Below are 24,760 nucleotides of genomic sequence, written 5' to 3'. Positions count from 1 at the left end.
TTCTTCAATAAGACGTAGATTTAGCTCAAAATTTTAAATTTTCACAACAAATAAAGGAAAAAAAGAACCCCAACATTTGTAAAGCAACTTCTCTGGAGTACGGCAATACCCAATATGTGGTCATACAGTGCTGTTTGGGCGCACAGCAAGGATCAGAAGAGAAGTTTTGGTAGTAGTTTTGTTTCGAGTTTTACTGGTATTTCAGTTTATAATGTGGGGGCATATGTGAGCTGGGCAGAGTACATTAGGGGCATAATCAGGTGGTATAATAATAAGGTAAACAATAAAATAGTCCATAAATATTTGTTACGCTGTGAAGCAATCCTTTATGCGCGGGCCAGTGTCGCACTGATAAATGTCTTTTCGGATCCCCCTTTTGGTCCACACTCCGCACCTTTGCAGTTCGGGGAATTTAGCTGGGAAGTGTTGTCCTGGTATAATACGGGAGCCCTCGCTTCCAGCAGATATGTTTGGGCCCTCCACTTCCTGGTTCCCTAATTTTAGAGCCTTGATAAATCGCCACTTAAAACAGAAGAAATGTTCACCTCAGGCCTGCACAACCGCATATTTTTCTTTCCTGACTTATTTGAGCCTTAACTTATTTTATTTTTTCATAGACGTAGTGGTATGAGAGCTGTTTTTTTTGTGGGACGAGCCTTAGTTATTATTAGTACCATTTTGGGGTACATGCGACTTTTTGATCACCTTTTTATTGTTAGGGATCTGCCAGGTACTTCATCTAGCTATACTCCTGGGATTAATCAATCCACACCTGAGGCCAGACCTGTTCGACTGACACCATCTCCCACCAACCAGGGTGGCAGGCTCAGGAGTGGGAGAGCCTATCGCGGCCTGGTCTGTCGGAGTTAGCTCCGCCCCCTGCCCTTTATTACCTGCCCTGTGCTCTCCCTCAGTGCTTGTAATTCTTTTGGATTCCTGGCCTCTGCTGCTTGCTCCAGCCTGCTTCTGCCGTGCTTCTGCCTTGCTGCAGTTCTGCTTGACCTGCTTTGCTTTGCCCCTGGCTTGCTTCTGTCTCCGTGCCCGCTCGGGTGTACTCACTTCGTCCTGGTCCTGACTGTTCGTTCGCCGCCCCGTTTCCTCGTGGCGTTCCGTGGCTACTGCCCCTTCCCTTGCGTGTTCCCTGTTTGTCTTCCTGTGCACTTAGCCAGCGTAGGGACCGCCGCCCAGTTGTACCTCGTCGCCTAGGGCGGGTCGTTGCAAGTAGGCAGGGACAGGGCGGTGGGTAGATTAGGGCTCACTTTCCCTTCACCTCCTTCTTGCCATTACATAATTACAAGCCCTTACCTAGTCTACCATTTCTCCTACGCTGACGCTATCATGGACCCCCTTGAGACCCTGACCCAGCAGATGCAGGGCCTCTCCCTACAGGTCCAGGCCCTGGCCCAAAGGGTCAATCAGGGTGACGCTGCTTTAGTAGTACCCCTCACCTCACCTCTGGAACCCGACCTCAAGTTGCCTGACCGGTTTTCAGGGGACCGTAAGACGTTTCTCTCCTTCCGGGAGAGTTGCAGACTGTATTTCCGCCTAAAGCCCCACTCCTCAGGTTCCGAGAACCAGCGGGTGGGTATCATCATGTCCCGACTCCAGGAAGGGCCCCAAGAGTGGGCCTTCTCCTTGGCTCCTGACGCCCCTGAACTTTCCTCTGTTGATCGTTTTTTCTCTGCCCTCGGACTCATTTACGACGAGACTGACAGGACTGCTTTAGCCGAGAGTCAGCTGGTGACCTTACGTCAGGGTAGGAGACCGGTTGAGGAATACTGTTCTGATTTTAGGAAGTGGTGCGTAGCTTCTCAGTGGAACGATCCGGCCCTAAGGTGCCAGTTTAGGTTAGGATTATCTGACGCCCTGAAGGATCTGCTGGTTAGCTACCCCTCGCCTGACTCCCTTGACCAGGTTATGGCCCTAGCAGTACGACTTGACCGACGTCTCAGGGAACGTCAGCTAGAACGCTTCAGTGTGCTCCCCTCTGACTTTTCTGCGATCCCCCCCGAGGTCCCGTCTCCTCGCCCCTCCACGGAGGACTCGGAGGTTCCTATGCAACTCGGGGCCTCCATGTCCCCTCGACAACGTAGGGAGTTTCGCAGAATGAATGGTCTCTGCTTCTACTGTGGGGACGACAAGCATCTACTGAACACCTGTCCCAGGCGCAAGAATAAGAAGCCGGAAAACTTCCGCGCCTAAGTGATCATCGGGGAGGTCACTTGGGCGCACAGGTATTTCCCGTTAATGTGAAACGCAATAAAATTTTGCTTCCCTTTCAGGTCTCGTTTGCTGGCCGGTCTGCCACGGGCAGTGCTTTCGTGGATTCTGGCTCATCTGCTAATATCATGTCTGTGGAATTTGCTATGTCTCTAAAGATGCCTTGTATTGATTTACCTTATCCTATCCCTGTAGTAGGAATCGACTCAACCCCCCTTGCTAATGGTTATTTTACTCAGCATACTCCTGTTTTTGAACTCCTGGTTGGCTCCATGCATTTGGAGCAGTGCTCTGTACTGGTGATGCAGGGATTATCGTCTGATCTGGTTTTAGGCCTTCCCTGGTTGCAGTTGCATAATCCCACATTTGATTGGAATACTGGGGATCTCACCAAATGGGGTAATGAATGTCTTATGTCATGTCTTTCTGTTAACTCTATTTCTCCCCGGGAGGAGGTAAACACGCTTCCTGAGTTTGTTCAGGACTTCGCCGATGTGTTTTCTAAGGAGGCCTCCGAGGTGTTGCCCCCCATAGAGATTACGATTGCGCTATCGATTTGGTGCCTGGTGCCAAGCTTCCTAAGGGTAGGATATTTAATTTTTCATGTCCTGAACGTGAAGCGATGAGGGTGTATATCCAAGAATGCCTGGCCAAGGGTTTCATTCGCCCCTCGACTTCTCCTGTAGGTGCTGGCTTCTTCTTCGTGGGGAAGAAGGATGGTGGTCTTAGGCCGTGCATTGATTATCGTAACCTGAATAAGGTCACCGTAAGGAACCAGTACCCACTTCCTTTGATTCCGGATCTTTTTAATCAGGTTCAGGGAGCCCAATGGTTTTCTAAGTTCGATCTACGGGGGGCATATAACCTTATCCGCATCAAAGAGGGGGATGAGTGGAAAACTGCGTTCAACACACCCGAGGGTCATTTCGAATACCTGGTCATGCCCTTTGGGTTGTGTAATGCCCCTGCTGTCTTCCAGAATTTTATTAATGAAATCCTGAGAGAGTACCTGGGTAATTTTCTTGTTGTGTACCTTGATGACATACTGGTGTTTTCCAAGGACTGGTCCTCCCACGTGGAGCATGTCAGGAAGGTGCTCCAGGTCCTTCGGGAGAATAATCTGTTTGCTAAGACTGAAAAATGTGTCTTTGGGGTACAGGAGATACCATTTTTAGGGCAAATCCTCACTCCTCATGAATTCCGCATGGACCCTGCAAAGGTTCAAGCTGTGGCGGAATGGGTCCAACCTGCCTCCCTTAAGGCGTTACAGTGTTTTTTAGGGTTCGCCAACTATTACAGGAGATTTATTGCCAACTTCTCGGTCGTCGCTAAGCCTCTTACGGACCTTACCCGCAAGGGTGCCGATGTCCTCCATTGGCCCCCTGAGGCCGTCCAGGCCTTTGAGACTCTCAAGAAGTGCTTTATCTCGGCCCCCGTGCTGATTCAGCCCAACCAAGAGGAGCCATTTATTGTGGAGGTTGACGCTTCCGAGGTGGGAGTGGGGGCCGTCTTGTCCCAGGGTACCAGCTCCCTCACCCATCTCCGCCCCTGTGCTTACTTCTCTAGGAAGTTTTCGCCCACGGAGAGTAACTATGATATTGGCAACCGCGAACTTCTAGCCATTAAATGGGCTTTTGAGGAGTGGCGGCACTTCCTGGAGGGGGCCAGACACCAGGTAACGGTCCTTACGGATCACAAGAATCTGGTTTTCCTAGAATCGGCCCGGAGGCTTAATCCTAGACAAGCTCGGTGGGCACTATTCTTTACCAGATTTAATTTCTTGGTTACCTATAGGGCTGGGTCCAAGAATATTAAGGCTGACGCTCTGTCACGTAGTTTCATGGCCAATCCTCCTTCCGAGAAGGATCCTGCTTGTATTTTACCCCCTGGTATAATCGTCTCTGCCACGGATTCTGATTTAGCTTCTGATATTGCGGCTGATCAGGGTGCAGCTCCCGGGAACGTCCCTGGGGACAAGCTGTTTGTTCCCCTGCAATACCGGCTGAGGGTACTCAGGGAAAACCATGACTCCGCTCTATCTGGTCATCCTGGCATCTTGGGCACCAAACACCTCATTACCAGAAACTATTGGTGGCCTGGGTTGCCTAAAGATGTTAGGGCTTACATCGCCGCTTGTGAGGTTTGCGCTAGGTCCAAAACCCCTAGGTCCCGACCTGCGGGCCTACTACGTTCCTTGCCCATTCCCCAGAGACCTTGGACCCATATCTCCATGGATTTTATCACCGATTTGCCTCCATCTCAGGGCAAGTCAGTGGTGTGGGTGGTAGTCGACCGCTTCAGCAAGATGTGCCACTTTGTGCCCCTTAAGAAGCTACCTAACGCCAAGACGTTAGCTTCTTTGTTTGTGAAACACATCCTGCGTCTCCATGGGGCCCCAGTCAATATCGTTTCTGACAGAGGGGTACAATTTGTTTCCTTATTTTGGAGAGCTTTTTGTAAAAAGTTGGAGATTGATCTGTCCTTCTCCTCCGCCTTCCATCCCGAAACTAATGGCCAAACGGAAAGGACCAACCAATCCCTGGAACAATATTTAAGGTGTTTCATCTCTGACTGTCAATTCGATTGGGTCTCATTCCTTCCCCTTGCTGAATTTTCCCTGAATAACCGGGTCAGTAACTCGTCAGGGGTCTCCCCGTTTTTCTGTAATTTCGGGTTTAACCCAAGGTTCTCCTCCGTCTCCCCTGGTTGTTCCAATAATCCTGAGGTAGAGGAGTTTCATCGGGAACTGTGCACTGTCTGGGCCCAGGTTCAGAAGAACCTAGAGGCGTCCCAGAGCGCACAAAAGATTCAGGCGGATAGTAGACGTTCTGCTAACACCCGGTTTGTCGTCGGGGATTTGGTCTGGTTGTCGTCCAGGAACTTGCGCCTTAAGGTCCCGTCCAGGAAGTTTGCTCCCCGATTTATTGGACCTTATAAGATCATTGAAGTCCTCAACCCTGTATCCTTCCGTCTGGAGCTCCCCCCATCCTTTCGCATACATGACGTCTTCCATGCCTCCCTCCTTAAACGCTGCTCCCCGTCCTGGTCCCCCTCGAGGATACCTCCTGTTCCCGTTCTCACCCCTGAGGGGGTGGAATTCGAGGTGGCCAAGATTATGGACAGTAGGATGGTCCAGGGCTCCCTCCAGTACCTGGTCCATTGGAGAGGATACGGGCCGGAGGAGAGGACTTGGGTACCTGCCCGTGATGTTCACGCTGGGGTATTGATCAGGAGGTTCCACCTCCTCTTCCCCACTAAACCGGGTCCCCTTAGTAAGGGTCCGGTGGCCCCTCATAAAAGGGGGAGTACTGTTAGGGATCTGCCAGGTACTTCATCTAGCTATACTCCTGGGATTAATCAATCCACACCTGAGGCCAGACCTGTTCGACTGACACCATCTCCCACCAACCAGGGTGGCAGGCTCAGGAGTGGGAGAGCCTATCGCGGCCTGGTCTGTCGGAGTTAGCTCCGCCCCCTGCCCTTTATTACCTGCCCTGTGCTCTCCCTCAGTGCTTGTAATTCTTTTGGATTCCTGGCCTCTGCTGCTTGCTCCAGCCTGCTTCTGCCGTGCTTCTGCCTTGCTGCAGTTCTGCTTGACCTGCTTTGCTTTGCCCCTGGCTTGCTTCTGTCTCCGTGCCCGCTCGGGTGTACTCACTTCGTCCTGGTCCTGACTGTTCGTTCGCCGCCCCGTTTCCTCGTGGCGTTCCGTGGCTACTGCCCCTTCCCTTGCGTGTTCCCTGTTTGTCTTCCTGTGCACTTAGCCAGCGTAGGGACCGCCGCCCAGTTGTACCTCGTCGCCTAGGGCGGGTCGTTGCAAGTAGGCAGGGACAGGGCGGTGGGTAGATTAGGGCTCACTTTCCCTTCACCTCCTTCTTGCCATTACAGTTATCCTTTTTTTTGGGAGGAAAGGTGATCAAAAAACAGCAATTCTGGCATAGTTTCTTATTTTTTTTATACAGCGTTCACCATGCGTCATAAATTACATGTTGACTTTATTCTGTGGGTCAGTACGAATCCGGCGATACCAAAGTTATAGCACTTTTTTTATGTTTTACAACTTTTTGCACAATAACATTTTTTTTTCTAAAGGGAATGTATTTTTTCTGTCGCCAAGTTGTAAGAGCCATAACTTTTTTCTTTTTTCATCGACAGAGCAATATGATAGCTTGATTTTTGCGAAACGAGCTATAGTTTTTATAGGTACCATTTTTGGATACATGCGACTTTTTGATCACTTTTTATTTACATTTTTGGAAGACAAAATGACCAAAAAAACAGCAATTCTGGCATTATTTTTTAGGGTTTTTGTTACGGCGTTCACTGGGCGGGACAAATAACATAATATTTTTATAGTTCAGGTCGTTATGGAAGCAGCGATACCAAATATGTATGGTTTTATTTATTTTTTTCAATAATAAATGACTTGATAAGGGAAAAAGGGTGATCGTGTTTTATGTTATTACTTGAAACTTTTATTTATTTTTTACAACTTTTATTTTTACTTCCTTTATACTTTTCTTTAGTCCTACTAGGGGACTTGAAGGTCCAACTGTTTGATTGATGTTCTAATACATTGCACTACCTATGTAGTGCAATGTATTAGAACTGTTAGTTGTTCACTGACAGCAAGCCAATCAGGCTCCGGTCGGGGCCTAATAGGCTTCCGTAATGGCAGACAGAAGGCCATTGTTAGGCCTCCTGTTGCCATAGTAGCAGTCGGCATCCTTGCCATTGCATGGAAGGCTGCCGATTTGCTACAAACCAATAAGATGCAGCAATCGCTTTAGATCGATGTATCGAAGGAGTTAATGGCAGAAATCGGAGCTAGCGCCGGTTCCTGCTGTTAAAGCGGGGTGTCCGTTGTAACATACAGCGGACACCCACTGCTGATGACGCCGGCTCAGCTTCTGAGCCTGAAGCTGAGACGGCGCCATCTTGCAGATGGTACCGGAAGCCTTTTAGGCCCCGGCGGCGAACAGGGCATAGGAGGCTTCCGTTGCTGGCTGTCCAGGAGGCCAGTATTAGGCCTCCGGTTGCCATTGCAGCCGCCGGCAACCCAGCAATCACGTTGCTGGTGTGCCGGTGGCTAAAAACTCCTCACATGCTGCGATCTCTATTGAACGCAGCATCTGAGGCGTTAATTGGCCGGATCGGATGCTAGCGCCGGTCCTGGCCGTTACCTCAGGGTGCCAGCTGTAACATACAGCTGGCACCCGGCGGTAATGGTGCGGGCTCAGCTCCTGAGCCCGCACTATCACCGCGACATAATGGTACTGCGCTTTGCAGGTAGCCATGCCCGACAGCGCCATATATATATACGGAGGATGTCAGGAAGGGGTTAAATGAAGTGGTCGTATGACATCTCTGTAGTCCAATCAATCTCTATATAAGTTATGGATGTGACAATTGACGCCACCACAAAAACAGGTCCCTGCCAGGCAAAGTAGAAATCGAAATGTGCACAAAACAACCCTACAGAATATTTTAAGCCTGTGGCCGGGAAAGTACAGAAAGGGGTGTATTTCTCATCTGGCTGGATAAGATCGGTGAAATTAGGAATCCAGTAAAGTTGAGTTTCTCAGCAAAACTTTAAAGAGGCTCTGTCACCACATTATAAGTGGCCTATATTGTACATGATGTGATCGGCGCTGTAATGTAGATTACAGCAGTGTTTTTTATTTAGAAAAACTATCATTTTTGAGTTATAACTTATATTAGCTTTATGTTAATGAGTTTCTCAATGGACAACTGGGTGTGTTTTACTATATGACCAAGTGGGCGTTGTACAGAGGAGTGTATGACGCTGACCAATCAGCGTCATACACTTCTCTCCATTCATTTACACTGCAGATAGCGATATAGCTATATCGCTATTTGCAGTCACATAAACACACTATAACGCTACTCATGTGTCATGACAATGAATATACATTACCGCCAGCCAGGACGTCATGTGTATTCATTCTCCTGACCACTTCTGTAGCGTCTCTGTGATTTACAGCATAGCAGGCGTAGTCTCGCGAGATTACATTGTAAACTGACATTCACAGCGAGATCTCGCTCTGCTGTGCTGTAAATCACACAGACGCTACAGAAGTGGTCAGGAGAATGAATACACATCACGTCCTGGCTGGAGGTAATGTATATTCATTGTCATGACACATGAGTAGCGTTATAGTGTGTTTATGTGACTGCAAATAGCGATATAGCTATATCGCTATCTGCAGTGTAAATGAATGGAGAGAAGTGTATGACGCTGATTGGTCACTGATTGATCAGCGTCATACACTTCTCTCCACAACGCCCACTTGGTCATATAGTAAAACACGCCCAGTTGTCCATTGAGAAAATCATTAGCATAAATCTAATATAGGTCATTATCATTTTTCTAAATAAAAAACACTGCTGTAATCTACATTACAGCGCCGATCACATCATGTACAAGATAGGCCACTTATAATGTGGTGACAGAGCCTCTTTAAAGGGAATGTGTCGCTAGAATATTTTATTATTATTTTTTTAGTTAAACAGTTAGTGTATAAATGATTAAACATTGTTCTAATTTATAACATTTCCCTGTGCTGGTCACTAGAGGGAGCAATTCCCAAAATTGCAGCATTGCATGTGGTAAAGCAACCACATTGCTTTATGCTGCAAAATTTGAGAAGACACTCTCGCTCTAGCGTCCTCAAACAATCCCCCCTCCTTTATCCTGGCTAGTGCCAGGAGAAAGGAGGGGATTGAACGTTCAAACCTCCTACACTGTGTGTTGCCATTTTTTGAGCGAATACACAGTGTAGTAGGCTTACAGACAGTGCTAATCACACAGTAAAACACGAACAAACACAGACATAACTTACCCACTCCTGCCGCCGCCGCTCCCCCCGGTCGGTCCGCTCCGTCTGCTCCCTCCGCTCCTAGTGCTTGCATCAGAACACATGTCCGGAAGCCGCGACCGGAAGTAGTAATCTTACTGTCCGGCCGTGGCTTCCGGTCCACAAGAAAATGGCGCCGGATTTCGCTCGGCCGAAGACCTTCCATTTGGACTGTGTGGGAGCGGCGCAAGCGCCGTTCCCACACAGACGGTGTACAGCATAGTGAATGGAACGGGTCCCGTTCGCATTCACTATGGGGCTGTATGTGCCGTATTCCATGTCTGTATGTGTCGTTAATCGACACATACAGAGATGAAAAAAAAATGCCAGCCCCCATAGACAAGAAAAAGTTCAAAAATAAAAAAAAGTAAAACACAAAAACACAAATAAATAAAACATTTTTTAATAAAACACTAAAAGCAAATTGATGTAAAAAAAAAAAAATTTGCGACACCCTTCCTTTAAGTCTTTTTTCTTGGCCTGGATTTCTATGGAATGGCTGTACTTGCCAATCCCTCCCCACTCCAGTACAAGGTCTTCCCCAAGCCCAAATAAGCTCAGAAGAAGCTACTGGGCTCGTTACAGAGCCATAAATGCTTCACAGCAAGTGCAGAGAGGGTCAGAGCATGGAAATTAAAACAAGGATAGTGTGGAAAGCCTTATCCAAGGAACACTGTACTCATGATTTATTATACCGCTGTTTAGTTAGTGTCCAGACAGGCAAGGTGTTTGTTTTGTATGTATGCTGTAAGTCTTGTATGCTGGATAAGCACTTGTTTGTATTTTGAACTGCAATCAAGCCAAGTGCGGATTTAAAAAAATTAACAGAATTGACACTTTGATTGCCAACCACAACCACCCATACGCTCAGATCCCGACAGTATATAAAGGAACAGTGTCATTCTATAGGGACAGTAAAGGATTACTAATCCCAAAAATAATGTCAGCTTTATTAGCAGCATTATAACGTGTAACAGGCTGCACAAAAACCCAAACAGAACTATAAGAAAACCCAAACTGTAATGATTAAAAACAGCTTGCGTATTAGATACGATCCAAATAAAAAACACTATGCCCATATCACCAAAGAGTACTAAGAATAAATATAAAAACTTTATATGGCAGGACATAGTCATAACAACAGGCAAAATAATCAACATTTGTAAAATGTTAAGTTATCAAAGGAATATTAACCCCTTCCCGCCGCAGCCATTTTTCAGATTTTCATTTTCGTTATTTCCTCCCTACCTTCCAAAATCCATAACTTTTTCATTTTTCCATCGATATAGTCCTATGGGGGCTTGATTTTTGCGGGATGAGTTGTAGTTTTATTGTGCCATATAATGTACTAGGAAATGGGAAAAAAATTATTTGTGGGGTAGAAAATGAAAAAAACAGCGATTCCTCCATTGTTTTTTGCGCTTCGTTTTTACGGAATTCACTGTGCAATTAAAACAACATGTTAACTTTATTCTGCGGGTCAATACGATTACGGCGATACCAAATATATATAGTTTTTTCTATATTTACTATTTTTACAAGTAAAAACCTAAGTGTAAAAAATAAAATTTATTTTGTGTCGCCAAATTCCTAGAGCCATAACTTTTTTATTTTTCCGTCGATTAAGTGGTATGAGGGCTTATTTTTTGCGGGATAAGCTGTAGTTTTTAATAATACCATTTTGGGGTACATGTAACATTTTGATGACTTTTTATTTCATTTCTTGTGGGAGATGAGGTGACCAAAAATGAGAGATTCTGGCGTGTACCATTTTTTTTTTTACGGAGTTCACCGTGCGAGTTAAATAATGATATATTGTAATAGTTCAGACTATTACTGACATGGCGATACCAATTATGTTTATTTATTTATTTATTTGACTATGCTCTAGGGGGAAAATGGGAAAAGGTTTTTTTTTTTTACTTTTGATTTTTTTTACATAAAAAAACAAACTTTATTTTACTAATTTTTACTTTTTTTTATTAGTCACCCCAGGGAACTTCAACCAGCGATCGTTAGATCGCTTGCACTATATACTGCAATACTAATGTATTGCAGTATATCGTGATTCTGACTGGCTTCTATTAAGCACTGCCAGAGGCAGGGATTTATAGGAACACAAAGATGGCAGACCTGTGGGCATTCATTAGGCCCCCAGGCAGCCAGAGCAACCATCGCCACCCCGCGATTGCATTGCGGGGGTCGCTATGAGCTGTTAGAGGGGGTCGTCCCCTCTTTCTAACGATTTAATGCTGCGGTAGCTATTGACCGCGGCATTTAACGAGTTAAACGAGCGGGATTGCGCTACCACGAGATCCCGCTCGTTACTCTGAAGTGTCGGCTGTAACATACAGCCGACACCGGCATCATATGGAGCGGGTTCACTTTGGCGTATGGATACGTCAAATGTCGGTAAGGGGTTAAATATCGATAGTTAGTGATGCAAAATAAACCCTTTTATCACTATTATGCCATTTAAATTATTCCAATAAACCTCATTTTGAAAATTCTACATCAAGGGATTTTTTACTTCAATAGAGAATATTTTCTGCTAAGGCTTCGTTCACATCTGCATCAGGGCTCCGTTCATGGGTTCCGTCTGAGATTTTCTCAGGGGAACCCATGAATGGAACCCTGACTGAAACAAACGGAAACCATAGTTTTCCGTTTGCAACACCATTGATTTCCCCTGACAGAAGGCTCATACGGAACCCATGAACGGAGCCCTGACGCAGATGTGAACGAAGCCTAAGTGGTAAGTGTCTCGATTGTTATTCCTTCATTTAATTTTTCACTGGGGACTGTGGTTACCTTATTGCAGAGCTCCACCTAAACAGCGTTACAGCTAAACTCTACAAACATTCCATAAGACTCTTGTATTACTTGTGGGTCGAACGTTGGAGGGAGCTGTGCCAGTTTTCTTTTTTCTCTCCTTGTGGATTTACTGATTTTGAAAACTACACCCCTCAAGGTATTGATGTAGGATTGTAGTGAGCATTTTGGCAGCACAAGCTCCTGGTAGCAAATTACACACTGGTATTGACAAAAGGTGTCATCTTTGTGATTCATTTTTTGTTCACAGTAGTTGCAACTAGAGAAATGCATTTCTATAAGGGTATGTTCACACGTAGAGTCAAAAATGTCTCAAAATACGGAGCTGTTTTCAAGGGAAAACAGCCCCTGATTTTCAGAAGTTTTTTGAGCAACTCGCGTTTTTTGCTGCGTTTTGACCGCGTTTTGGCTACGTTTTTTACGAACGTTTTTGGAGCTGTTTTCATTGGAGTCTATGAGAAAACGGCTCCAAAAACGTCCCAAGAAGTGTCCTGCACTTCTTTTGACGAGGATGTAATTTTACGAGCCGTCTTTTGACAGCGACGCGTAAAATGACAGGTCGTCGGCACAGTACATCATAAAGCCCATTGAAAGTAATGGGCAGATGTTTGCCGACGTATTGGAGCCGTTTTTTCATACGTAATTTGAGGCGTAAAACGCCTCCATTACGTCTGAAAATAGGTTGTGTGAACCCAGCCTTACTCTGCTGTCCAGACACACGGTAGGGTTCAGAAAGGTAGGCTTGGATGATGTTATTTTAGCGTGAGCAATTTTCTGACATAATTTCATGATGCCATTTAAGAGGCTCTAAGGTGTCAGAACATAGTTAGAAATTATCCAGTTTACAAAACTGCACCCCTCAATGTATTCCTCAAAGGCAGAAATCGGAAACCAGTCAATTGCGATTAACAGGTTGATCGCAGATGGGTGCCGAGTAGATTGTGACCAGTCAGCACTAGTCAGTATTCTGCCGCACTGACTGTCCTGCTTAACGGTTGCCATGGGGAGCCGGGACCTATGCCACGTAGCATCGACGCACTGACACCGGTGCAGAGGAGCCTGGTAAGGGGGCGGCCTCACACACATCACTCGGCTCCATAGATTCTATTGAATTGACCCGAGTGATGCACACCTACGCTGCCCACACATGGCCCTTGGAACAAGTTCCTGAGAGTGACTCACTGATGCCCCGACAATGTTAAGTGCCTGCCACTAATGCCTCCTGTAACAGTGTGCACAGTAGCCACCGATTTTCCCCTATACACCAGCCAATGTTGCCCTCGTACATTACCTGACAAAAAGTGTGTGCCAGCCACTGATGACCCCATAATCGTGACTGCCAGCAACTAATGCATACAGAACTGGGAGAGTGCCAGCCACCAATTCCCCCTTGGGTACCATCCCTTTACACGTATACTGAGAAGCAACTGTAAAGGAGTATTCCGGTGTAAAGCATTTTTCACCTATCCACTGGATAGGTCATAAATGCTTTATAGCTGAAGGTCTGACCGCTGGGACGCCCAATGATCCAGCTGTAAGACCTCGTCTAGAAGGAGTTTGAATGAAGTGGTGGCTGAGCATGTGCCCTACCTCTGCAGTTAATGTCTATGTCACTGACGGAAACAGCAGAGCGTCCCCAGTGTGATTTTTGGATTTCTCTCTAACCATCAACTGTATGGTTGGGGACTCAGCGTGATTAGTGGTTTGACACCGCCAGTTGCAAGGTATGACTATAGGGGCACTTTGATTTGTATAATTATTTGGTGGGCATTATGCGGGCAGTGATTGAGTTTAATATCTGCAGAGACAAGTCGTGGCTGGAAGCATTCATAGCGGTCTGGACTGAATCGAGAAGATAAGGAAAGACAACTACACTGAATGTAATTATTGTATATTTTGCTAGAATTTAATTTAACCCCTTGGACACGCAGCCAATTTTTGGATATTTATTATAGTTTTTATACTCCCCGCCTTCCAAATTCCATGTCAACGGCTATCCGTTGACATAGCCGTATGAGGGCTTGTTTTTTGCTGGGCGAGTTTTCGTTTTTCCACGGCATCATTTAGGCTGTGTTCACACAGAGTTTTTTGCAGGAGGAAAATTCCTCCTGCAAAAACTGCTCCAGACGGTTTTTGCACAGTGGTTTGACAAAAACTTGTCAAAACACTCGTCGATGCGTTTTTTCCTCGTTTCTGACTGATTGAAATGGGGTTTTGGAGGCGGAAACTGCCTCAAGATAGGTCATGTCGCTTCTTTTTACTGCGACGCGGTTTTTCCGCTCGCAGTAAAAAAAACTCATCCGCCTCCCTTTGAAATCAATGGGGGGCATTTTCGGGCGGATTTTGACGAGTTTTACGGAGCGGTTTCCGTGCCAAAAAACTTGTAAAAAAACTCTGTGTAAACAGGGCCTTAATCTATCATATAATGTACTGGGAAACGGAAAAAAAAATATCTGTGGGGTGAAACGGTCAAAAAACAGCAATTCCGCCTTTGTTTTTTGAGCTTTGTTTCTTACGGCGTTCATCGTGCGGTAGAACTGACATGTCTACTTTATTCTATGGGTCTATACGATTACGGAGATACCAAATTTCCATAGTTTATATAACTTTTTTATATTTTCATCGATTGAGCCGTGTGAGGGCTTATTTTTTGCAGGGCATGCTGTAATTTTTATTGGTACCATTTTGGGGTACATGCAGCTTTTTGATAACTTTTTAATCCATTTTTTGTGGGCTGCTAGGGTGACCAAAAGGGTTTAATTTATTTATTTATTTTACAGCGTTCACCATGCAGGTTAAATAATGTCATTAGAATAGTTTGGACTTTTATGGACGCGGCGAAACCAGTTATGTTCATTTTTATTTTTTTTACCTTTACTTTAGAGAAAAAAGTGAAAAGGTTTTTTATTTTTAACTTTTAAATTATTTTTTTTAGGGGACTTGAACCAGTAATCGTTGAAGCGCTTACACGATATACTGCAATACTAATGTATTGCAGTATATCATGATTTTTACAGGCTCCTATTAAGCCCTGCCTCTAGCAGGGCTTAATAGGAGCCCAAAGATGGCGGACCTGGGGGCCTTCATTAGGCAACCATGGGGCCCCATGATCGCATTGCAGGGGAGGGCGATGGGCTGTCGGAGGGGGCTGCCCCTTCTTTCTAACAGCTTAGATGCCGCTGTCTCTATTGATCGGGGAATCTAAATGGTTTAATGGGCGGAATCAAAGTCATCTTCGATTACGCCGTTGCAGTGAGGTGTCAGCTGTACCATACAGCCAACAACCAGTAAGTATGGAGCGCGTTCAGCTCATCGGCCCGCTCCATACTTCCCCATGTGAGATGCTGCCAAGGGGTTAAAAAGGTTTATCGATCCAGGGACAGTTGGGGGGGGGGGGATATATATTAAAGTGTTTAAGCCAGTTTTCTGGTATCAAAAAATTAGCCCATTTTAACTCATGCCATATTTTTCACTTCTCTTACCAGTTTCTGAAAGTTGTGAAAAAAAAACGTGGGGTTTAGCAGGAGGGGCTTCTAAGACAACAACAGATTTATCATAATTTACGTCAGAAACTAGCGTAAGTCATGGCACAAATATACACATACTGGCGAAGATTTGCAATTCTGTTGCACAGACAGGCAGAGATGAGCCAATTGTATTAAGTGGTGTGCACCCCTTAACCCCTTCAGGACTGAGCCTGTTTTGGCCTTCAGGACGAAGCCGATTTTTCAAATCTGACATGTGTCACTTTATGTGGTAATAACTCCGGAATGCTTTTACCTATCCAAGCGATTCTGAGATTGTTTTCTCGTGACATATTGTACTTTATGTTAGTGAAAAAATTTGGTCGATAAATTTAATATTTATTTGTGAAAAACATCAAAATTTAGAGAAAATTTGCAAAAATTACCATTTTTCGAAATTTAAATCTATCTGCTTGGAAGACAGATAGTATTACCACACAAAATACTTACTAGTTTATATTTCCCATATGTCTACTTTATATTTGCATCGTTTTTGGAACATTCTTTTCTTTTTCTAGGACGTTACAAGGCTTAGAATTTTAGCAGCAATTTCTCATATTTTCAAGAAAATTTCAAAAGCCTATTTTTTCAGGGACCAGTTCAGTTCTGAAGTGGCTTTGAGGGCCCTATATATTAGAAAGTTCCCATAAATCACCCCATTTTGAAAACTGCACCCCTCAAAGTATTCAAAACAGCATTCAGAAAGTGTTTTAACCCTTTAGGTGTTTCACAGGAATTAAAGCAAAGTAGAGGTGAAATTTACAATTTTCATTTTTTTTGCCAAAATTCATATGTAATCCATTTTTTTCTGTAACACAGAAGGTTTTTTTCCAAAAAATGCAACTCAATATTTATTGCCCAGATTCTGCACTTTTTAGAAATATCCCACATGTGGCTGTTGTGTGCTAACGGACTGAAGCACAGGCCTCAGAAGCAAAGGAACACCTAGGGGATTTTGGGGCCTCCTTTTTTTAGAATATATTTTAGGCACCATGTCAGATTTGAAGAGTTCTTGTGCTGCCGATACAGTAAAAAGAGAGAAAAAGTGACCCCATTTTGGAAACTGCACCCCTCAAGGAATCTTTCTAGGGGTATAGTTAGCATTTTGACCACACAGTTGTTTTGCAAAATTTATTTGAATTAGTGTGTGAATATGAAAATCTACTTTTTTTCTGGAAAAACATAGAAATTTTTCATTTTGACAAGGAATAAAGGAGACAAAGCACCACTACATTTGTAAAGCAATTTCTCCCGGTTACGGCAATACCACATATGTGGTAATACACTGCTGTTTGGACCCACAGCAAGGCTCAGAAGAGAAGGAGCGTCATTTGGATTTTGGAGCACGGATTTTGCTGGAATAGTTTTCAGTGCCATGTCGCATTTGCAATTCCCTGGAGCGACCAAAACAGTGGAAATGCCCAAAAAGTGACCCCATTTTTGAAACTGGACCCCTCAAGGAATCTTTCTAGGGGTATAGTTAGCATTTTGACCACACAGTTGTTTTGCAAAATTTATTTGAATTAGTGTGTGAATATGAAAATCTACTTTTTTTCTGGAAAAACATAGAAATTTTTCATTTTGACAAGGAATAAAGGAGACAAAGCCCCACTACATTTGTAAAGCAATTTCTCCCGATTACGGCAATACCACATATGTGGTAATACACTGCTGTTTGGACCCACAGCAAGGCTCAGAAGAGAAGGAGCGTCATTTGGATTTTGGAGCACGGATTTTGCTGGAATAGTTTTCAGTGCCATGTCGCATTTGCAATTCCCTGGAGCGACCAAAACAGTGGAAATGCCCAAAAAGTGACCCCATTTTTGAAACTGGACCCCTCAAGGAATCTTTCTAGGGGTATAGTTAGCATTTTGACCACACAGTTGTTTTGCAAAATTTATTTGAATTAGTGTGTGAATATGAAAATCTACTTTTTTTCTGGAAAAACATAGAAATTTTTAATTTTGACAAGGAATAAAGGAGACAAAGCCCCACTACATTTGTAAAGCAATTTCTCCCGATTACGGCAATACCACATATGTGGTAATACACTGCTGTTTGGACCCACAGCAAGGCTCAGAAGAGAAGGAGCGTCATTTGGATTTTGGAGCACGGATTTTGCTGGAATAGTTTTCAGTGCCATGTCGCATTTGCAATGCCCTGGAGGGACCAAAACAGTGGAAGCCCCCCAAAAGTGACCCCATTTTGGAAACTGGACCCCTCAAGGAATTTTTTCTAGGGGTGTGATCAATTTTTTAACCCCATATTTTTTTTGCAGAATCTTGTGGATATCTGGCGTGAAAAAGAACATTTAAAATTTTTTCATAACTGCTTCATTCATAGGACAGAGTTTTCAGACACAGAGCATGCAAGTGAAGAAAAGCACCTTAACATTTATTGGCCCATTTGTACCGAGTTCAGAGATACCCCCAAAGTGGTCCAAATATGTTGTGTGGACACATGGCAGTGCAGGGAAGTGAAGCAGAAGCCTTAGTTTTTCAGGACTCAAGTTTTGCATGAGACTCTGAGCCCCCATAATTATGGGAAACCCCCATAAATAGCCCCATTTTGATAACTACACCCCTCTAAGAATTTTTCTCGGTGTGCGATCACATTTTTGACCACACAATTTTTTTGCAGAATCTTGTCGAAATCTGGCATGAAAAAAACTATTTTCAATTTTTTTCACCAATGTTTCATTTATAGGACAGATTGTTCAGAGCATGCAAGTGAAGAAAAACACCAACATTTATTGGCCCATTTGAACTGAGTTCAGAGATACCCTCAAAGTGATCCAAATATGTTGCGTGGGCACATGGCAGTGCCTGGAATTGAAGGAGCAGCCTTTGATTTTCAGGGCCCAAGTTTTGCATGATTGGTTCAACGGCTCCATTTGATCTTTGAAGAGACTCTGAGCCCCCATAATGATAGAAAACACCCAGAAATGACCCCATTTCGAATACTACACCCCTCAAGGAATTTATCTAGGGGTGTCATCACTTTTTTGACCGCACAGTTTTTTTTGCAGAATCTTGTGGAAATGTGGTGTGAAAAAGAACATTTTCAATTTTTTTCACAAATGCTTCATTTATAGGACAGATTTTTCAGACACAGAGCATGCAAGTGAAGAAAAGCACCTCAACATTTATCAGGCTATTTCGAGTTTATAAATACCCCCAACTTGGCCCTAATCTGCTGTTGCTGGACATATGGCAGGGCCAGAAAGTATTGGAACACCACAAGGATTTTGAGGCCTTATTTTACTTGGATGATTTTTGGGCACATGTCATGTTTGCATAGGCCTAAAAAATTGTGCAGATACTACACGGTATTACAAATCCTAGGTATTCATCTAGGGGTATAATGGGTATTTTTAGTTTTGTTATGGAGGGGATGTTCAATTTTTAAATGGTGAAATGGTTATGGTAAGGCACTGTAATTTTAAATGAAAGGGACGATAATTATAATTGAAAGGGGCAGATACAAATTTAATTTAGAACTCCAGAGGTGTGATATATTTGGAAGCACTCCTTGATACACAGTCCAGGGTGGGTGGGACAGGTGTTACACTGGTATGTCGTGTCTCTCCTTATGCCTCTTTTGGCACAGACACGACACCTTTTCTGGGGGCGCTTTTTTGTTTCTGTGGACGGCACTTCACCAGGAAAGTGCTGTCCTGGAACTATCCTGGGGACATCACTGCTTGCAGAGGTAGAACTTTCCCCTACCTCTGCCACATTCCCAAAGAGAAGGGATTTGATTACCTTCTCCTGGTACTCCAGGTATGTCCCCTCCTGACCAGTGCTCCTGTATATTACAAAGGAGTTGTACAATGCCATTTGGACAAAGTGCACCGCCAATTTTTTGTACCAAATTTTTGATTTCCGCATGGCATTGTACGGCTTGAGCACCTGGTCAGAAAGGTCCACTCCCCCCATGTATTTGTTATAGGCCTGGATGCAGAGAGGCCGTGACGTGGTGGTGGGTGTTGCACCACGCACAGGGACAAGGGAGCAGGTGGCGTCGTGAATGGATGTTAGCATTAGGACATCCTTCTTGTCCCTGAATTTTAAAAAAAGGACCCCTTCACTGTGGAGCGCCCTGCTCTCCCCACGCTGCAGGGGTTGACTGAGAAGGGTTTTTGGGAGCTGTCTCTGGTTTTTGCGGACCGTCCCACACGCCACTGTTTTTTGCTCTGCCAGGCATTTGAACAGGGGTACACTTGTATACCAGTTGTCTATATACAAGTGGTACCCCTGATTAAACAGTGGGTGCAGGAGGTCCCAGACAATCTTCCCAGTTGTGGTCAGGACAGGTGGGCAGTTTGGGGGCTCAATCTGACTGTCCCTTCCCTCATATATTCTAAAAGTATGTGTGTAGCCCGACTCCGACTCACACAACTTATAGATCTTGATGCCATACCTGGCACGTTTGTTGGGCAAATACTGCCTGAACTTCACCCTTCCTTTGAAATGCACCAGGGACTCGTCAATGGCAATTTGTCTTGATGGGGTATAGGACGATGCAAATGTTTGGGCCAAATGGGAAATAAGGGGTCTAATTTTATAGAGTCGATCAAAATTTGGGTCATTCTGGGGGGGGGCACTGGGAATTATCATTGAAATGCAAGAATTTTTGGATTGCCTCAAAACGAGCCCTGGGCATTGTGGTGCGGTATAAGGGGCAGTGGTACAGAATATCGGTGGACCAATAGGCCCTCACCGATGGCTTCTTCGTTAGGCCCATATTTAGGACCAATCCCCAGTACTGAAGCATTTCTGCTTTGTCGGTGGGATGCCACCTGTAAGGCCGGGCATAATAACTACCAGGGTTGACAGCAATGAATTGTTGAGCACAGAGATTAGTTTGCTCAACAATATTTTCCACAACGCTGTCCGAAAAAAAGAGCTGGAAAAACTCCATTTCGGACAGTCCTGATGTCTGGACTTGGACCCCTGCAGCAGCAGTAAAGTCCGGTACTTGGGGGGTGTAGGAGGTTGGGGGCAACCAATTGGGTTCAGGTTCAAGTGCAGGTGTAACCTGAACACTAACCCTCCTGCGACTGCAAGGAGGTTCTTCTGTGTCGCTTGAGGAGGAGGACAGCACAAATGCGGACCCAGGATCACTTGCAGTATCGGTGTCCGATGCCAGCATCTCATATGCCTCCTCTGCAGTAAAGGTTTTGCGGGCCATTTTTATTATTTTTACTAAAGTGTATATGTGGACTTGTATACTAAAGTGCTGTATACAACAAATGTATAATATAACTTTTTTTGTCTTTTTTTTTTTTTTACATAAAATACTAATGTACACTAATATTTTTATTTTTTATTTTTTTATTTTATGACACTGAAACTCTCACTAACACGGACAAAAGGACTGACTAACTGACGCTGACTGACACTGACTAAAGTACACTGACAAAAAGACGACGCTGACTGACAATCACACACTGACTGATCCTAACTGACGCTGATTGACTGATGCACTGATCTAACACTAACGTACACAGTAAGTTTTTTATTTTCTGACACTAAAACTGGCTAACGGTGACTAAACTACACAAAAAGACGATGACTGACGCTGATTGATTTACAAACAAGACGGTCTGACGCTGACTAACAGACGGTCTTACACCGACTAAATTGACGCTGATTAACGCTCACTAAACTTATTTTTTTGAGTTTTATGATTATTATTTTTTTTTTAAAAAACAGAAAAAAATCTCCCTTATAGACTGGGAGAGGAAGGGAGGGGGTGATCACAGTTTAAATGCTGTGATCAAGGGGTTAATGGGTGTTTTTGGGCTTTTTTTTGTCACTTTCTCTTCTCACGACGTCCACAGGCTCCGATCTCCTTAACTTCCTTACTCCAACAGGAAATCGGAGCCTGTGACGTCGTACTTCTAAGATCCTAAGCTCTGATTGGAAAGTCTGAACAGACTAACCAATCAGAGCGATCTGGAGCAAGGGACCGCTTTCATTCGTCCCTTGTAGTCTGCCCGGACATCGGGGCATACTAACTGTGAAGTTAACCGCCGCTGCGGTGTTGCGCCGCGCGGCGGTTAACTTTTAAAGTGCAGACGTCAATGCACGTCAAGGTGCGGGAACGAACTGCACACATTGACGTACATTAACGTCAAGGTGCGGGAAGGGGTTAATAAATTTGGTGCATTTCCCACCTACATAAATAAGTTTAAGGTCGGGTTTCCATGGGACGGATACGCTGCGTCAAAAACACGCAGCGTATCCGACCTGTAACCCGCAGTACATTCTGTCTGAAAACTGCACATCATTGTGTTGCCTTTTTCCAGATGAAATTTCCGCTGCGGAAAGCACCAGTAATAGTCACTCATACTTACGTAAGCCGTTGTTATGGCGACGCGTCCCCCTGTGCAGTCCGGTCCGGCCTCCTTGGATGACCGCCGCTACAGCCTGATTGGCTGCAGCGGTCACATGGTATGCAACATCGTCCCAGGAGGCCGGACTGCAGGAAGGAGGGCGTTCCAGGTAAGTATTTTTTTTCCATAGTTACGATTTTTGCAGCGAATACGCTGGAAAACTTGGCTTTATGTTGCAGGTTTTGCATCCCGATTGAATTCAATGGGTAAAACCTGCAACAGAAAATCAACAAAAACACAGCATAAATTGACATGCTGCGGAATTAAATTCAGCACAACAGGTCAATTTATTAATGATTACTCTGCGGGGGTTTTCCGCAGCGTGGGCATAAGATTTTCTGAATCTCATCCGCTTTGCTGCTACTGTAAATGCTGCGGAATTCCCGCACACATTTCCGTTGCGGAAATTCCGCAGCATTTACGCAACGTGGGAACCCAGCCTTAGACTGGCATTTGAAACGCCAGTCTTAACCCTTTCAAGACCGAGCTCATTTTAGCCTTCTGGACCAGCCCCATTTTTTCAAATCTGACGTGTCACTTTATGTGGTAATAACTCTGGAATGCTTTTGCCTATCCAAGCGATTCTGAGATTGTTTTCTCGTGACATATTGTACTTTATATTAGTGGAAAAATTGGGACAATAAATTCATTGCTTATTTGTGAAAAACACCAAAATTGTGAGAAAATTTTCAAAAATTATGATTTTTCTCATTTTAAATGTATCTGCTTGTAAAACTGATAGTAATACCACACAAAATAGTTACTATTTCACATATTCCATATGTCTACTTTATAGTTGCATAGTTTTTTGAACATTATTTTATTTTTCTAGGACGTTACAAGGCTTAGTACTTTACCAGCAATTTCTCACATTTTCAAGAAAATGTCAAAAGGCGATATTTACAGGGACTAAAGCGGCTTTGAGGGCCTTATGTACTAGATAGACCCCATAAATCACCCCATATTAAAAACTGCACCCCTCAAAGTATTCAAAACAGCATTCAGAAAGTTTAACCCTTTAGGCGTTTCACAGGAATTAAAGCAATGTAGAGGGGAAATTGAAAATTATTTTTTTTCTTGCTGCCAAAAAATACAACTCAATATTTATTGCCCAGATTCTGCAGTTTTTAGAAATATCCCACATGTGGCCCTAGTGTGATAATGGACTGATGCACCGGCCTCAGAAGCAAAGGAGCACCTAGTGGATTTTGTGGCCTCCTTTTTTTAGAATATATTTTAGGCACCATGAGGTCTTGTAGTGCCAAAACAGTGGAAATCCCCCAAAAGTGACAAAGTTTTGGAAACTGCACCCCTCAAGGAATTTATCGAGGGGTATAGTTAGCATCTTGACCCCACAGGTCTTCTGCTATATTTATTGGAGTTTGACTGTGAAAGTGAAAATCTATTTTTTTTCTGAAAAAATATAAAAAAAATTATATTTGCAAGGAATAAAGAATAAAAAGCACCCCAAAACTTGTAAAGCTACTTCTCCCAATTACAGCAATACCCCATATGTGGTACTAAACTGCTGTTTGGACCCACGGCAGAGCTCAGAAGGGAAGGAGCACCATTTGGATTTTGAAGCGCAGATTTTGCTGGATTGGTTTTCTGTGCCATGTCGCGTTTGCAACGCCCTGGAGGGAGAAAAACTGTGGAAACCCCCCAAAAGTGACCCCATTTTGTAGACTACACCCCTCATGGAATTTTTCTAAGGGTATAGTTAGCATTTTGACCCCACAGTTTTTTTTGCTGAATTTAGTGGAATTAGGCCGTGAAAATGAAAATCTACTTTTTTCTGAAAAAACATAGAAATGTTTAATTTTTACAATGAATAAAGGAGAAAAATCACCCCAAAATTTGTAAAGCAATTTGTCCTGATTACAGCAATACGCCGTATGTGGTAATAAACTGCTGTTTGGACCCACGGAAAGACTCAGAAGGGAAGGAACAATATTTGGCTTTTGGAGCTCAAATTTAGCTGGAATGGTTTTCGGGTGTCATGTCGCATTTGCAAAGCCCCTGAGGTACCAAAACAGTGGAAACCTCCCAAAAGTCCCTTTAGGGGACTGGAACGAGCGATAATTAGGTCGCTGGTACAATACACTGCAGTACTAATGTATTGCAGTATAATATCATTTTTACAGGCTCCTGTAACAGCGCGATCCTGTCCATTAGTCCCGGGTGTCAGCTGTAATACACAGCGGACACCTGCAGAATATCGAGCGGGCGCAGCGCATGAGCCGGCTCCATATATAACCCCCCGCACCACGACATGCTATTAAGTCGTGGTGCGCGAAGGCGTTAATACGCAGCGGATGGTGCAAAGTGAAAATTAAAATTTTCCACTGATATGCCAGTTTAATGCACAATATGTTGTGCCCAGTTTGTGCCACTGAAGACAAATGCCTCATACAATGTTGAGCGGGTTATCCCGGATATAAAATATCATATATGTGGACGTAAGCTGGTGTTTGGGCACGCTGTGGGGCTCAGAAGGGAGGGAGCGCCATTTGGCTTTTGGAGCGCAGAGTTTGCTTGGTAACTGTTCTGTTTGGGGTTTTGCTGGTATTTCGGTTTATGATGTGGGGGTATGTGTAAATTGGGCAGAGTACACCAGGACATAATAAGAAGAGGGTATAATAATTCGGTAAATAAATAATAATCCGCAGATATGTGGCCAATGTCGCACTGATAACTGGCGCCCGATCTTATCAGCTTTTGGACACTGCACAATTTCTGTTGCTATATTCTGAGAGCCAGAACTTTTTTTATTTTTTCTCCACCGGAGCCGTGCGAGGACTTATTTGTTGCGGGACAATCTGTAGTTTTCATTGGTACCATTTTAGGGTACATGTGATTTTTTTTGGCAAGCAAAGTGACAAAAAAACAAATTCTGACAATGTTTTTTG

The sequence above is a fragment of the Rhinoderma darwinii genome, chromosome 2 (genome assembly GCF_050947455.1).
Source record: "Rhinoderma darwinii isolate aRhiDar2 chromosome 2, aRhiDar2.hap1, whole genome shotgun sequence".
In the NCBI taxonomy this organism is placed as follows: domain Eukaryota; kingdom Metazoa; phylum Chordata; class Amphibia; order Anura; family Rhinodermatidae; genus Rhinoderma; species Rhinoderma darwinii.
Note: the sequence above shows the minus strand (reverse complement) of the source record.